The 14,550-nt window shown below is 35.3% G+C and overlaps 1 protein-coding gene and 1 long non-coding RNA gene across 2 annotated transcripts in view; one reads left to right on the forward strand and one right to left on the reverse strand.

Annotated features, from left to right (window-relative positions):
- The window catches only part of LOC133631290 (transcription initiation factor TFIID subunit 4), a 300,647-nt gene that overhangs the window by 93,165 nt on the left and 192,932 nt on the right, over positions 1-14,550 (reverse strand). The window lies entirely within an intron of this gene.
- LOC133631285 (uncharacterized) overlaps positions 12,488-14,550 on the forward strand; it is a 32,871-nt gene continuing 30,808 nt past the window's right edge. The window contains exon 1 of the long non-coding RNA XR_009821428.1: positions 12,488-12,812. This is a non-coding gene — a long non-coding RNA (uncharacterized LOC133631285). The remainder of the gene's footprint in view (positions 12,813-14,550) is intronic.

The following is a 14,550-nucleotide window of genomic DNA, read 5'->3' on the forward strand; positions in this document are numbered from 1 at the left end:
CGGGCCTGACCTTAAAGAATCCCCCAGTAAAAGTGAGTGGGGCGAGAGAGCAGACCGGAGAGAGAGAGAGAGCGGCCGATCGTACTGATGGCACCAGGATGCCGGCATCCCATCCTGGCAGTTGGCACCAGGCATGTGCTCCCAGCGCCCACAGCAACTGCCTGCACTTTCAGATTTATGACTGTATGATAAATGAAGACCTCCTTTTTACCATCTGCAACCCTCCAGTCTCCTGCCTTTCCCGGCACTGACGTGGCCTCCATGAGCGGATTTCTGATTTGGATCTGGTGCCGCCGTGACCAGTCCACCTTGCCTTGGACATTGATACTAGACATTGTTTTCTTTGACTTATGATTGGAACATCAGTTCATTAGAATGTTTACCAAGGACTCACGTGACTTCCTTCTGTTCCCGACTGTTTTCATCACAGAGAGTTTTAGATTTACTTTGGGTACTTTTTAGGTTAACAAAATCCAGAAAATGTTAAGTTTTACTTTGTTTTTATAACTGTTATTTTAAGATAGAATAGAATAGAAAGCACTTTATTGATCCCTGGGGGAAATTCAGCACCACAGTTCGCTCACAATAAACAATAAACACTTTGGTATTTTTCACGTGTGAATAACATAAGTACAGTCTATTATAAAGCATTACTCACATGTGAATAATATAAACACAGTCTATTACGCAGCATTATTCACATGTGAATAATACAGTCTATTATACAGAATTATTCACATGTGAATAATATAAATACAGTCTATTACACAGCATTATTCACATGTGAATAATACAGTCTATTATACAGCATTATTCACATGTGAATAATATAAATACAGTCTATTACACAGCATTATTTACATGGGAATAATATAAATACAGTCTATTATACAGCATTATTCACATGTGAACAATACAAATACAGTCTATTACACAGCATTATTCACATGTGAATAATATACATACAGTCTATTATACAGAATTATTCACATGTGAATAATATAAATACAGTCTATTATACAGCATTATTCACATGTGACTAATATAAATACAGTCTATTATACAGCATTATTCACATGTGAATAATATAAATACAGTCTATTGTACAGCATTATTCACATGTGAATAATATAAATACAGTCTATGATACAGCATTATTCACATGTGAATAATATAAATACAGTCTATGATACAGCATTATTCACATGTGAATAATATAAATACAGTCCATTACACAGCATTATTCACATGTGAGTAATATAAATACAGTCTATTGTACAGCACTATTCACATGTGAATAATATAAATACAGTCTATTATACAGCATTATTCACATGTGAATAATATAAATACAGTCTATGATACAGCATTATTCACATGTGAATAATATAAATACAATCTATGATACAGCATTATTCACATGTGAATACTATAAATACAGTCTATTATACAGCATTATACGCATGTGAATAATATAAATACAGTCTATAATACAGCATTAGTCACATGTGAATAATATAAATACAGTCTATTATACAGCATTATTCACATGTGAATATATAAATACATTCTATTAAACAGCATTATTCACATGTGAATATATAAATACAGTCTATAATACAGCATTATTCACATGTGAATAATATAAATACAGTCTATTATACAGCATTATTCACATGTGAATAATATAAATACAGTCTATGATACAGCATTATTCACATGTGAATAATATAAATACAATCTATGATACAGCATTATTCACATGTGAATACTATAAATACAGTCTATTATACAGCATTATACGCATGTGAATAATATAAATACAGTCTATAATACAGCATTAGTCACATGTGAATAATATAAATACAGTCTATTATACAGCATTATTCACATGTGAATATATAAATACATTCTATTAAACAGCATTATTCACATGTGAATATATAAATACAGTCTATAATACAGCATTATTCACATGTGAATAATATAAATACAGTCTATTATACAGCATTATTCACATGTGAATAATATAAATACACTCTATTATACAGCATTATTCACATGTGAATAATATAAATACAGTCTATTATACAGCATTATTCACATGTGAATAATATAAATACAGTCTATTATACAGCATTATTCACATGTGAATAATATAACTACAGTCTATTACACAGCACTATACGCATGTGAATAATATAAATACAGTCTATTACACAGCATTATTCACATGTGAATAATATAAATACAGTCAATTATACAGCATTATTCACATGTGAATACTATAAATACAGTCTATTATACAGCATTATACGCATGTGAATAATATAAATACAGTCTATTATACAGCATTAGTCACATGTGAATAATATAAATACAGTCTATTATACAGCATTATTCACATGTGAATAATATAAATACAGTCTATTATACAGCATTATTCACTTATACAATACAAAACACACCGTAAAAAAATTCCCAAAATCGTGGCCTTAAAACCAAGGTACCGGCCGTAGCGTGGGTTACCTGTACCGTTGCACTTCAAGCAAACACAAAAATAGATATGAACAAAATGACAGTTGTCAGCTGTTAACAAAATTTACCTCGATCAAACATGGCGGAAATGCCTGTTACAAGTAGAAGTGGCAATCATAGGGCCCTTTACGTTTCGATTACAATTCAGGAGCTATGATTCGATTTAGAAATCGATTATGGGTGCATCTTTAATGTATATGTATTTATTTATATTTATATTTAATTATTTATATTAAATATATTACATTACATTTATTTCTATATTGACGAAGTTTTACATTTCTAGTCAGATCTCTCGGTGAGGTGGTAAAGATGTGTTCATAAAGAGGCAGGAGAAACCAGTCTTTTCTTACAGCCAATTATCAAAGAAACTGCTAAAATAATATTAATTGACATATCTACAGATAAACAATAAACAGCCCAATAATCCTAACTCTGCATAATGAAATCGAACAAGATAAAATGAAATATTTATACCAATTTGATATTCACCCTCTAATTATGCAGAATTGTCTACAAAGGTTCATGGCAATTATAGTATAGCCTTACTATGTCGTTAGCATATAACTATGCTTATGTCAAAAAGAAAGAACATTTTGATTCTCACTTATTGATAGCACACGATAGCGATGCAGCCACAGAAAACAAACAACGGCAAAGGTCAGACACAGAGATTTGTTCCGAGTGGAAGAAGAAACCTGCTGCCAGGATGCATACATTTGCCAAGTTCGATTAAAAAGGAAAAAAAAAAAACCTATCCACGTTTGGTTCCAAATTGGCCTATAAATACCAGTGATTCCAGTCTGCCTGTGTGCCCTTTTGAAGCAGAGAGACTGGAACTTGTAAAGTCAAATTATTAGCAAAGGTCAGCAGATGTACAACTTTTTTTTTTTTCAATCAATCAACAGCTTGGAATGAGGTTTTAGTCAAGAGTGCCACGTCTGTTTGTTTTCTGGTGTCCAATTTGTATTCAGTGCACACTGTTAGCATGCACTGGGAACTGACCATTTGGAAGGCTCCGGTACAAACGTTGTAGAAATGTTTAGGAATGGTCGAATGTGTAACATCATGCTCTGTATTTTAAACCTTGACAGATCCTCAGGGTGTTTGGTGTGTATATATATATGTATATATACACAGTATGTATAGATACAATAATTTGTGTTTCATCTGACATAACATGGATAAAGATAAGACCTTCTGGAGGAAAGTTCTGAGGTCAGATGAAACAAAAATGTAGCTGTTTGGCCACAATAACCAGCAATATGTTTGGAGGAACACCATTCCTACCGTCAAGCATGGTGGTGATAGTATTATGCTCTGGGCCTGTTTTGCTGCCAATGGAACTGGTGCTTTACAGAGAGTAAGTGGGACAATGAAAAAGGAGGATTACCTCCAAATACTTCAGGACAACCTAAAATCATCAGCCCGGAGGTTGGGTCTTGGGCGCAGTTGGGTGTTCCAACAGGACAATGACCCCAAACACACGTCAAAAGTGGTAAAGGAATGGCTAAACCAGGCTAGAATTAAGGTTTTAGAATGGCCTTCCCACAGTCCTGACTTAAACGTGTGGACAATGCTGAAAAAACAAGTCCATGTCAGAAAACCAACAAATTTAGCTGAACTGCACCAATTTTGTCAAGAGGAATGGTCAAAAATTCAACCAGAAGCTTGTGGATGGCTACCAAAAGTGCCTTATTGCAGTGAAACTTGCCAAGGGACATGTAACCAAATATTAACATTGCTGTATGTATACTTTTGACCCAGCACATTTGGTCACATTTTCAGTAGACCCATAATAAATTCATAAAAGAACCAAACTTCATGAACGTTTTTTTGTGACCAACAAGTATGTGCTCCAATCACTCTATCACAAAAAAATAAGAGTTGTAGAAATTAGTGGAAACTCAAGACAGCCATGACATTATGTTCTTTAAGAGTGTGATCGTGACTGTATATGTACACTACCGTTCAAAAGTTTGGGGTCACCCAAACAATTTTGTGGAATAGCCTTCATTTCTAAGAACAAGAATAGACTGTCGAGTTTCAGATGAAAGTTCTCTTTTTCTGGCCATTTTGAGCGTTTAATTGACCCCACAAATGTGATGCTCCAGAAACTCAATCTGCTCAAAGGAAGGTCAGTTTTGTAGCTTCTGTAACGAGCTAAACTGTTTTCAGATGTGTGAACATGATTGCACAAGGGTTTTCTAATCATCAATTAGCCTTCTGAGCCAATGAGCAAACACATTGTACCATTAGAACACTGGAGTGATAGTTGCTGGAAATGGGCCTCTATACACCTATGTAGATATTGCACCAAAAACCAGACATTTGCAGCTAGAATAGTCATTTACCACATTAGCAATGTATAGAGTGTATTTATTTAAAGTTAAGACTAGTTTAAAGTTATCTTCAATGAAAAATAAGGACATTTCAAAGTGACCCCAAACTTTTGAACGGTAGTGTACATATATACACATATACAGTATATACACATTCACAAATTGATGCAAGGCATACTTGGTCAACAGCCATACAGGTCACACTGAGGGTAGTCGTATAAACAACTTTAACACTGTTACAAATATGCGCCACATTGTGAACCCACACCAAACAAGAATGACAAACACATTTCGGGAGAACATCCGCACCGTAACACAACATAAACACAACAGAACAAATACCCAGAATCCCTTGCAGCACTAACTCTTCCGGGACGCTACAATACACACCCCCCGCTACCCTTAACACATCAACCCCGCCCACCTCAACCTCCTCATAGTCTCTCTCAGGGAGAGCATGTCCCAAATTCCAAGCTGTTTTGAGGCATGTTAAAAAAAATAATGCACTTTGTGACCTCAATAATAAATATGGCAGTGCCATGTTGGCATTTTTTTTCCATAACTTGAGTTGATTTATTTTGGAAAACCTTGTTACATTGTTTAATGCATCCAGCGGGGCATCACAACAAAATTAGGCATAATAATGTGTTCATTCCACGACTGTATATATCGGTATCGGTTGATATCGGTATCGGTAATTAAGAGTTGGACAATATCGGATATCGGTAAAAAAGCCATTATTGGACATCTATACTTTGTATAGTTCAAGACTTACGGTCATTTGAAAACAGCATAACAACATAACAACAACATCATAATGGCAGCTGCGTAGCAATTTTAAAGATACAAAAAAATGATTTGGAAATGTCAGGCAGGCCAGATTGAAAAGCTTAACGGGCCGCATGTGGCCCCCGGGCCTTAAGTTGCCCAGGTCTGATGTAGAAGAACACCACCATACTTAAGTCTGAAAAGTTGAACATGTCAGATCGGGCTACTTTGAGGAGCTCTTAGGGGTGACTAAACATGGTTGTCAAGAGCTAAAAACAATAGATTTCTTTGAACAACACAAGCGCAGTATTCTCTCTTATGATGCAAAAATGTCTCAAATGCCGCAAGAACCTTCAAGCGGTCGGTTTTGCTGGGAGGAGGAGGAACGGCAACAGAAGCCATGATGACCAACCTGCCATCCTCCATCTTTGGCTGTTTTTTAACAAAAGGCTTTTTCATTCCTCTCCACCCTCCCCCTTCGCTCCCTCTCCCCCCACACCCCCCCCCCTCCTCACAGGCCGGAGGGGACGCTCTCGGCCGCCCAGACGCTTACAGACAGATGTCCTTGGTGGAGCACAACATGCTCTGCTTGACGTCACAAGCAGCTCCGGGCCTGTGAAGGAAGCTAAAAGGCTCCGTGGCCTGCAAAGACTGCACTATAAAGGGCCGGACCCTGCAAGACGGCCCCCGCCCGCACACAGCAGGGAGCCTCTCGGTATATTGACATAACATATGCCACTGATGGTGAATGCCTTTCCCCAGAGAGTCTTAGTGGACTGCATGAATTTTAAACAAGACTCCTACAAACTATTCATCACCGTATACCAACAGCACGGATCTTTTTTTATATAGAGACAAGCCAAGTTAAAAAATATTAATTTATTGGATATATTTTGCTATATACAGTACGTTGACAACAGCCCATCTATTAAGGTTAATTTGTGTCTTTATTACGAAAGCTTTTTTTGTCTTTGAATTTTGAGAACATTTTTTCACATTAAATTATGCGGACAGTTTCATTAAATAAAAATGTGTGAGCAAAATGTGCATGTTGAAAATTCATATTATTTGTATTCAGTGTTTTAAAATAATTTTTGTAAAAATTCAGTTTTAAAAAAAAGAATTTTATGAAAATTCCGTGCAAAATTTTTTTTTAAATTAAAATTCAGTGTAAAAAAATGTATTTGCGCATAAAAATTCATTACAGAAATATCTGTTGCTTCAAAACTCGGTAAATTAAGACTGAAGCAATCAATCCTGTCTCAGAAACAGCCAATGAGGTGATCTAGTCCTAAATTACCAAATGTGGCTCTTGAGTGTTGAAGCAACTAATTTTTCTGCACACATTTTTTTACAATTATTTTTTTCCGCACTGAATTTTTTTTACATTGATTTTTTTCAAAAATACTTTTTTTTACATTACGTTTTTAGATACTGGATTTTTATAAACATATGTTTTTATTCAATTAAATTGTCAGCATAATTAAAAATGTTTTATCAAAAAAAATCCAGTCCACATAAATTCAGTGCAAATGTTTTTTTAAATAAAAATTCAGTGTAAAAAAAACCATATATATGCGCATAAAAATTCAGTACAGAAATATTTGTTGCTTCAAAACTCAAGACTGACCAGTAAATTAAGACTGAAGCAATTAATCCTGTCTCAGAACCAGCCAATGAGGTGTTTTAGTCCTAAATTACCGGATGTGGCGCTTGAGTTTTGAAGCAACTAATATTTCATCCATCCATCCATCCATTGCCTGCACTAAATTTTTTACAATGATTTTTTCTGCACTGAATTTTTTTTAAACTGATTTTTTTTCAAAATGAATTTTTTTTACATTACATTTTTAGATACTGAATTTTTATACACAGATTTTTTTATTCAATGAAATTGTCAGCATAATTAAAAATGTTTTATCAAAAAAAATCCAGTCCACATAAATTCAGTGCAAATGTTTTTTTAAATAAAAATTCAGTGTAAAAAAAACCATATATATGCGCATAAAAATTCAGTACAGAAATATTTGTTGCTTCAAAACTCAAGACTGCCCGGTAAATTAAGACTGAAGCAATCAATCCTGTCTCAGAAACAGCCAATGGGGTGCTTTAGTCCTAAATTACCATATGTGGCTCTTGAGTTTTGAAGCAACTAATATTTCTGCACAACATTTTTTACAATGATTTTTTTCTGCACTGAATTTTTTTTTACACAGATTTTTTTTCCATTACATTTTTAGATACTGAATTTTTATACACAGATTGTTTTTATTCTGTGAAATTGTCAGCATAGTTAAATTGTTTTATCCAAAAAATTCAGTCCACAAAATTCAAACGCACAACTTCATTGCATAAATTCAGTGCAACATTTTTTTTTGATGAAAATTCAGTGTTAAAAAAACATATACTGTATATGCGCATAAAAATTCATTACAGAAATATTTGTTGCTTCAAAACTCAAGACTGACCGGTAAATTAAGACTGAAGCAATCAATCCTGTCTCAGAACCAGCCAATGAGGTGCTTTAGTCCTAAATTACCAAGTGTGCCTCTTGAGTTTTGAAGCAACTAATATTGCTGCGCTAAATTATTTACAATGATTTTTTTCTGCACTGAATTTTTTTTACAGATTTTTTTTCAAAATTATTTTTTTAAATTAAATTTTTAGATACTGAATTTCTATACACAGTTTTTTTTATTTAATGAAATTGTCAGCATAATTTCATTTTTTTATCAAAAAAATTCAGTCCACAAAATTCAAACCCACAACTTAACTTCAGTTGCATAAATTCAGTGCAAAATTGTTTTTAAATAATAATTCAGTGTAAAAACAAACATATATATGCGCATAAAAATTCAGTACAGAAATATTTGTTGCTTCAAAACTCAAGACTGACCGGCAAATTAAGACTGAAGCAACCAATCCTGTCTCAGAACCAGCCAATGAGGTGCATTAGTCCTAAATTACCAGATGTTGCTCTTGAGTTTTGAAGCAACTAATATTTCTGCACTAAATTTTTTACAATGATTTTTTTCTGCACTGAATTTTTTTACAGATTTTTTTTCAAAATTATTATTATTTTTAATTACATTTTTGGATACTGAATTTGTACACACAGATTTTTTTTATACAATGAAATTGTCAGCATAATTTAATTTTTTTATTTAAAAAATTCAGTACACAAAATTAAAACGCACAACTTCAGTTGCATAAATTCAGTGCAAATTTTTTTTGATAACAATTCAGTGTAAAAAAAAACATATATATGCGCATAAAAATTCAGTACAGAAATATTTGTTGCTTCAAAACTCAACTGACCGGTAAATTAAGACTGAAGCAATCAATCCTGTCTCAGAACCAGCCAATGAGGTGAACAAGTCCTAAATTACCGGATGTGGCTCTTGAGTTTTGAAGCAACTAATATTTCTGCACTGAATTTTTTTTCCACTGATTTTTTTTCAAAATTATTATTTTTTTTCAATTACATTTTTAGATACTGAATTTGTATACACAGATTTTTTTATTCATTGAAATTGTCAGCATAATTCAGTCCACAAAATTCAAACGCAAAACTTCAGTTGCATAAATTCAGTGTCTAAAATAAGCTTTCATGATGAAGACACAAATCAAGCTTCATACCAGCAAGTCCAAGTCCAACGTATTTTTGCCATTTTAAAGCAATTCGACCACAACCCATAGGGGGCGCCACCAATGTCATTTCCAGCCAGGATTCGCTCCCTGTTAGCGTGCTTCTGCATCGCCGAGTGTGCGTGGACATATTTGCGATGGGCCTATCTCATTCACCTGACACCCACATGGCCGACTTCTACGCGAACATCTGCGAGCTGCGTCTCCAGGGCTTCCTTCCTTCTATGCAAAGTGCCCGGCAGTTATACGCAGCAACCAATCAGATTTGGCTTCTCCCATCTGCACGCCGACACCACCAAAGAGTTGAGATTTGACCTGCTGTTGTACATTCGCCCGTCTTGCATTGAAAAACATGGAGGGGAAGCTTCAACCGCCTTTTACATACTGTAAACATTGTATGTATTGTGAGGCCTTTTTGTCATGTTCATAGGAAAATCATGAATTCATTTATGAGAGTACATGTTCATGATGTCGTGCTAGGAGCTCTCATTGTCTCATGGCCCTGAGGCTTAGTGGCTGTACCTCGTGTTATAATATTCAATATCCATTATACAGTATGCAGGCGCTGAGGCTCACAACACAATATAGCAGCATTACTACAAGTGTGTGTAACAAAGAGTAGCCTATATTTCGGACTATAAGGCGCACTTAAAATCCTTTAATTTTCTCGAAAATCGACTAATTCCGGTAGTGCTTACTGACTTCGAACCAATTTTATTTGGTACATGGTGTAATGATAAGTGTGACCAGTAGATGGCAGTCATACATAAGAGATAAGTGTAGACTGCAATATGATGGCAGTAGGGATGATGTTTGATAAGAAATTGTTGAGTTGGAGCCCATTATCGAATGCTCTTATCGAACCGATTCTTTATCGATTCTCTTATCGAATCCAGATAGGTTGTTGTATATGGAAAAAAACACAATATTTGGTTTAACAAAAGCCATACTTGCCAACCTTGAGACCTACGATTCCGGGAGGTGGGGCGTGGGGTGGGGCGTGGTCGGGGGCGGGGGGCGTGGTTGGGCGTGGTTAAATAAATAAATAAATAAATGGGTTATACCACTCTACCAACTTCGCCACGAGGGGAGGAGTATATTTACAGCTAGAATTCACCAACTCGAGTATTTCATATATATATATATATATATATATATATATATATATATATATATATATATATATATATATATATATATATATATATATATATATATATATATACTGTATATATGTATGAAATACATGACTTTCAGGGAATTCTAGCTATATGTATATATATATAGAGATATATATATATCTCTATATATATCTCTCTATATATATATATATATATATATATATATATATATATATATATATATATATATATATATATATATATATATATATATATATATATATATATTTTTTTTTTTTTTTTTTTAAATTTTATTATTTATTTTTTTTTTAAATTTATTATACATATAAATAAAATAAATACTTGATTTTCAGTGTTCCGGAGGCTATCCAGTAGATGGCAGTATTGTCCTGTTTAAGAGTGTCACAACATTGCTGTTTACGGCAGACGAACTGCTTTACGGTAGACGAAAACGGGACTGCTGTTGTTTTGTGTTGTTACCGCGCTGGGAGGACGTTAATGAAACTGCCTAACAATAAACCCACATAAGAAACCAAGAAGTCGCCCTCGATCATTCTACAGTTATAACGTGATTGGGCAGGCACACTGTTTATATCGTGGGAAAGCGGACGTGAAAACAGACTGTCGCCGCTGTCCCCACTCAGGTCCGCATTGAGCTGGAGGGGGCATGGCCTGCAGCTCCGGCTGAACTCCGGGAGTTTATCGGGAGAAAATTTCTTCCGGGAGGTTATCGGGAGAGGCGCTGAATTCCGGGAGCCTCCCGGTAAAACCGGGAGGGTTGGCAAGTATGACAAAACCTCACTTTTATTTTATAAGGAAAAAATAAAATAAAATAAATAAATAAATATTGACTGTTACATCCCTAAAAAAAAAAATATATATATATATATATATATATTGACTGTTGTTACCCAAAGTATATTAAGTGGGATTTTTCAGAAAAACAAATATATACAGTAACACAAAAACAACCTGTCTCTGTGATCACTATAGGTGTATAAATAACAATATAGTGTTAAATAAAATGAATCCTTTGGGCACAAAACTGAAAATAATACAGCTCTCCAAAAAGTGCACTTCTGCTGCTATTGGAACATACTAACTACACACACTATGACACTAAGAACACCACAGTCATCAATCAACAATTCTTCTTCCAAAAAATTATTTCGATGGTGGAAATACACGACTGGCAGCCATTTTAAGTCCTCAAAACATCCATTGAAACAGTGCACAAAAATCGTTTTTCAATAAACATCTTAGTATCAAATTTAACCACTTTCCACCTTAATATTGAGTTACATAAACAAGTTAAACAGTTTACTTACAGACTTATCTTTTCCAAGGCTTGTAAGAGCTAACACAACTTGTCTACTTCTCAATTGTCTCATGAACTGAACTGACGTCGCCAACCCGGAAGTGCCCAAACTAATGACGCATAGTATTTTCATATCGCCACAAGGTGTCAGTAAGAGTCTACAATCAAATGGGCATAACATTGCCTCGATAACGGGAACCGGTTCTCAAAAACGGATTCGAGTCCATGGAATCGGTTCTTTTCTTATCGAACAACCGGGAGAACCGGTTTTGAACATCATCCCCAGATGGCAGTAAACAACACCAAAACTTTAAATGTTCCATTGAGAATATAGAACATTACACACGGCGCTCAAATATCTTAATGGCTACAATGAGCAAGTTCGAAGCAGGGTTTTAAGCATGATACTGATAAAGCATGTTCCCCGGAGTCCCACGCGGCCCTTCCTGGCATCGTAACGTGCCTGCCCCACTATTTGAGAAGGACCGCTACAAATCCTTCCCTCACCACTTCGCACTTCACTTACTACGTTCTCAGTGTATCGTAGATTTAAAAAAAAACGGAAAAAGTAGGTATTACAGAAACATGTATCATAACATCTGTTTGATAAAACCTGCTCTCTTTTCAGTCGTGACGCTGCTTTGCCCACATGACATCGTACAGGCCCACTATTGGCTAAGAGCCGACCAATCACAGAGCACGGTGTTCTCTATCATCATCAGCTCCTGTTTGCTACAGACGACTTCCATGTTGGCTCTGCTTTTTTTCACAGAATGTTTGTACTTATTTTGATCCCTAAAGTGTCCTGCACCTTCCAAGGCTCCTGGCATAAAAGCCTACGCGCCCGAGGAAGTGGTTGACCATCGGAGAAAAGGTGAACCTCCTCATTACTAGGTGAAAAGAAGGTAGCTTAGCTACGAGCTACTATCTACTAACTGCTATTTCAAAGACAACCCTTGATTTGCTACATAAAGGAGGAAAATAATCTAAGGACAATGACAACAACTTTGTTCTCCATTTGGAAGCGGCCATCGTGAAACCGCCTTATCATCATTTGTGAGTACCAATATTTTACATGTTACAATTACTTAAGAGTGCGGGAAGTGCTTATGAGTGTGTGTGTGTAAGGTTAATAACAGTGTGTGGACCTAAAATCCAAACAATATTTATATAAATACAATAAACAGTATCTCGACTTTGTGGAAATTCCCCCACCGGGCGAGTCTGCAATGTAATCTTCCTGATAATCGGGGGAAAATTGTATTTGTTGAGGCCGCAACATGCTTTGGTGTTGCAAAAAGTCAAATAAAAAGTTCATCATTGTTGTTTTCGGAAAAACTAGGTCTCGCCTAAATTGCGAGTCACTGTGGTGCTTTGAATTCAGCACAAATTTGTATTTTAATCATTAATATATATATTTCACATTTAATGGAACTGTTCGAGGGGCAAGCTACAACTTATAACTTTAAACTAGGGAAAACTTGTTTTTTTTGGACGTGCCAATCAGCAACTCTCATGCGGCTCTTTAGCGCCGCCCTGGTGGCTCCTGGGACCTCTTTCAGAGATGTGTGAAAATGGAAAAAGATGAAAAAATTAGAGATGAATGCTTTAAAATATAATATCGGAAATTATCGGTATTGTTTTTTTATTATCTGTATCGTTTTTTTTTGTTTTTTGTTTTTTGTTTTTTTAATTAAATCAACATAAAAACACAAGATACACTTACAATTAGTGCACCAACCCCAAAAAAAACCTCCCTCCCCCATTTACACTCATTCACACAAAAGGATTGTTTCTTTCTGTTATTAATATTCTGGTTCCTACATTATATATCAATATATATCAATACAGTCTGCAAGGGATACAGTCCGTAAGCACACATGATTGTGCGTGCTGCTGGTCCTCTAATAGTACTAACCTTTAACAGTTAATTTTACTCATTTTCATTAATTACTAGTTTCTATGTAACCGTTTTTATATTGTTTTACTTTCTTTTTTTATTCAAGAAAATGTTTTTAATTTATTTATCATATTTTATTTTATAATTTTTTTTTAAAAAGGACCTTATTCACCATGCCTGGTTGTCCAAATTAGGCATAATAATGTGTTAATTCCCTGACTGTATATATCGGTATCGGTTGATATCGGTATCGGTAATCAAGAGTTGGACAATATCGGAATATCGGATATCGGCAAAAAGCCATTATCGGACATCCCTAGAAGAAAAAAAATTTTTTTTTTGTTTTAATGTATTTTCTGTAGGAGAACAAACATGACACAAACCTTCCTAATTGTTAGAAATGCCACTGTTTATGTTATACATGCTTCACTGATGAGAGTATTTGGTGAGCGCCGTTTTGTCCTACTAATTTCAGCTATCCTTAAACTAAATGATAAATAAATAAATGGGTTGTACTTGTATAGCGCTTTTCTACCTTCAAGGTACTCAAAGCGCTTTGACAGTATTTCCACATTTACCCAATCACACACACATTCACACACTGATGGCGGGAGCTGCCATGCAAGGCGCTAACCAGCAGCCATCAGAGGCAAAGGGTGAAGTGTCTTGCCCAAGGACACAACGGACGTGACCAGGAAGGTAGAAGGTGGGAATTGAACCCCAGTAACCAGCAACACTCCGATTGCTGGCACAGCCACTCTACCAACTTCGCCACGCCGTCCCAACTCACGTCCCAACTCATCAAAGCTTGCTTACATGTAGAACTTCCTCCGACGCTGCCACAGAAAGACGTGTTTTATGCCACTTCTTCTTTGTCTCATTTTGTCCACCAAA

The sequence above is a fragment of the Entelurus aequoreus genome, linkage group LG02, assembly GCF_033978785.1.
Source record: "Entelurus aequoreus isolate RoL-2023_Sb linkage group LG02, RoL_Eaeq_v1.1, whole genome shotgun sequence".
Taxonomy (NCBI): Eukaryota; Metazoa; Chordata; class Actinopteri; order Syngnathiformes; family Syngnathidae; genus Entelurus; species Entelurus aequoreus.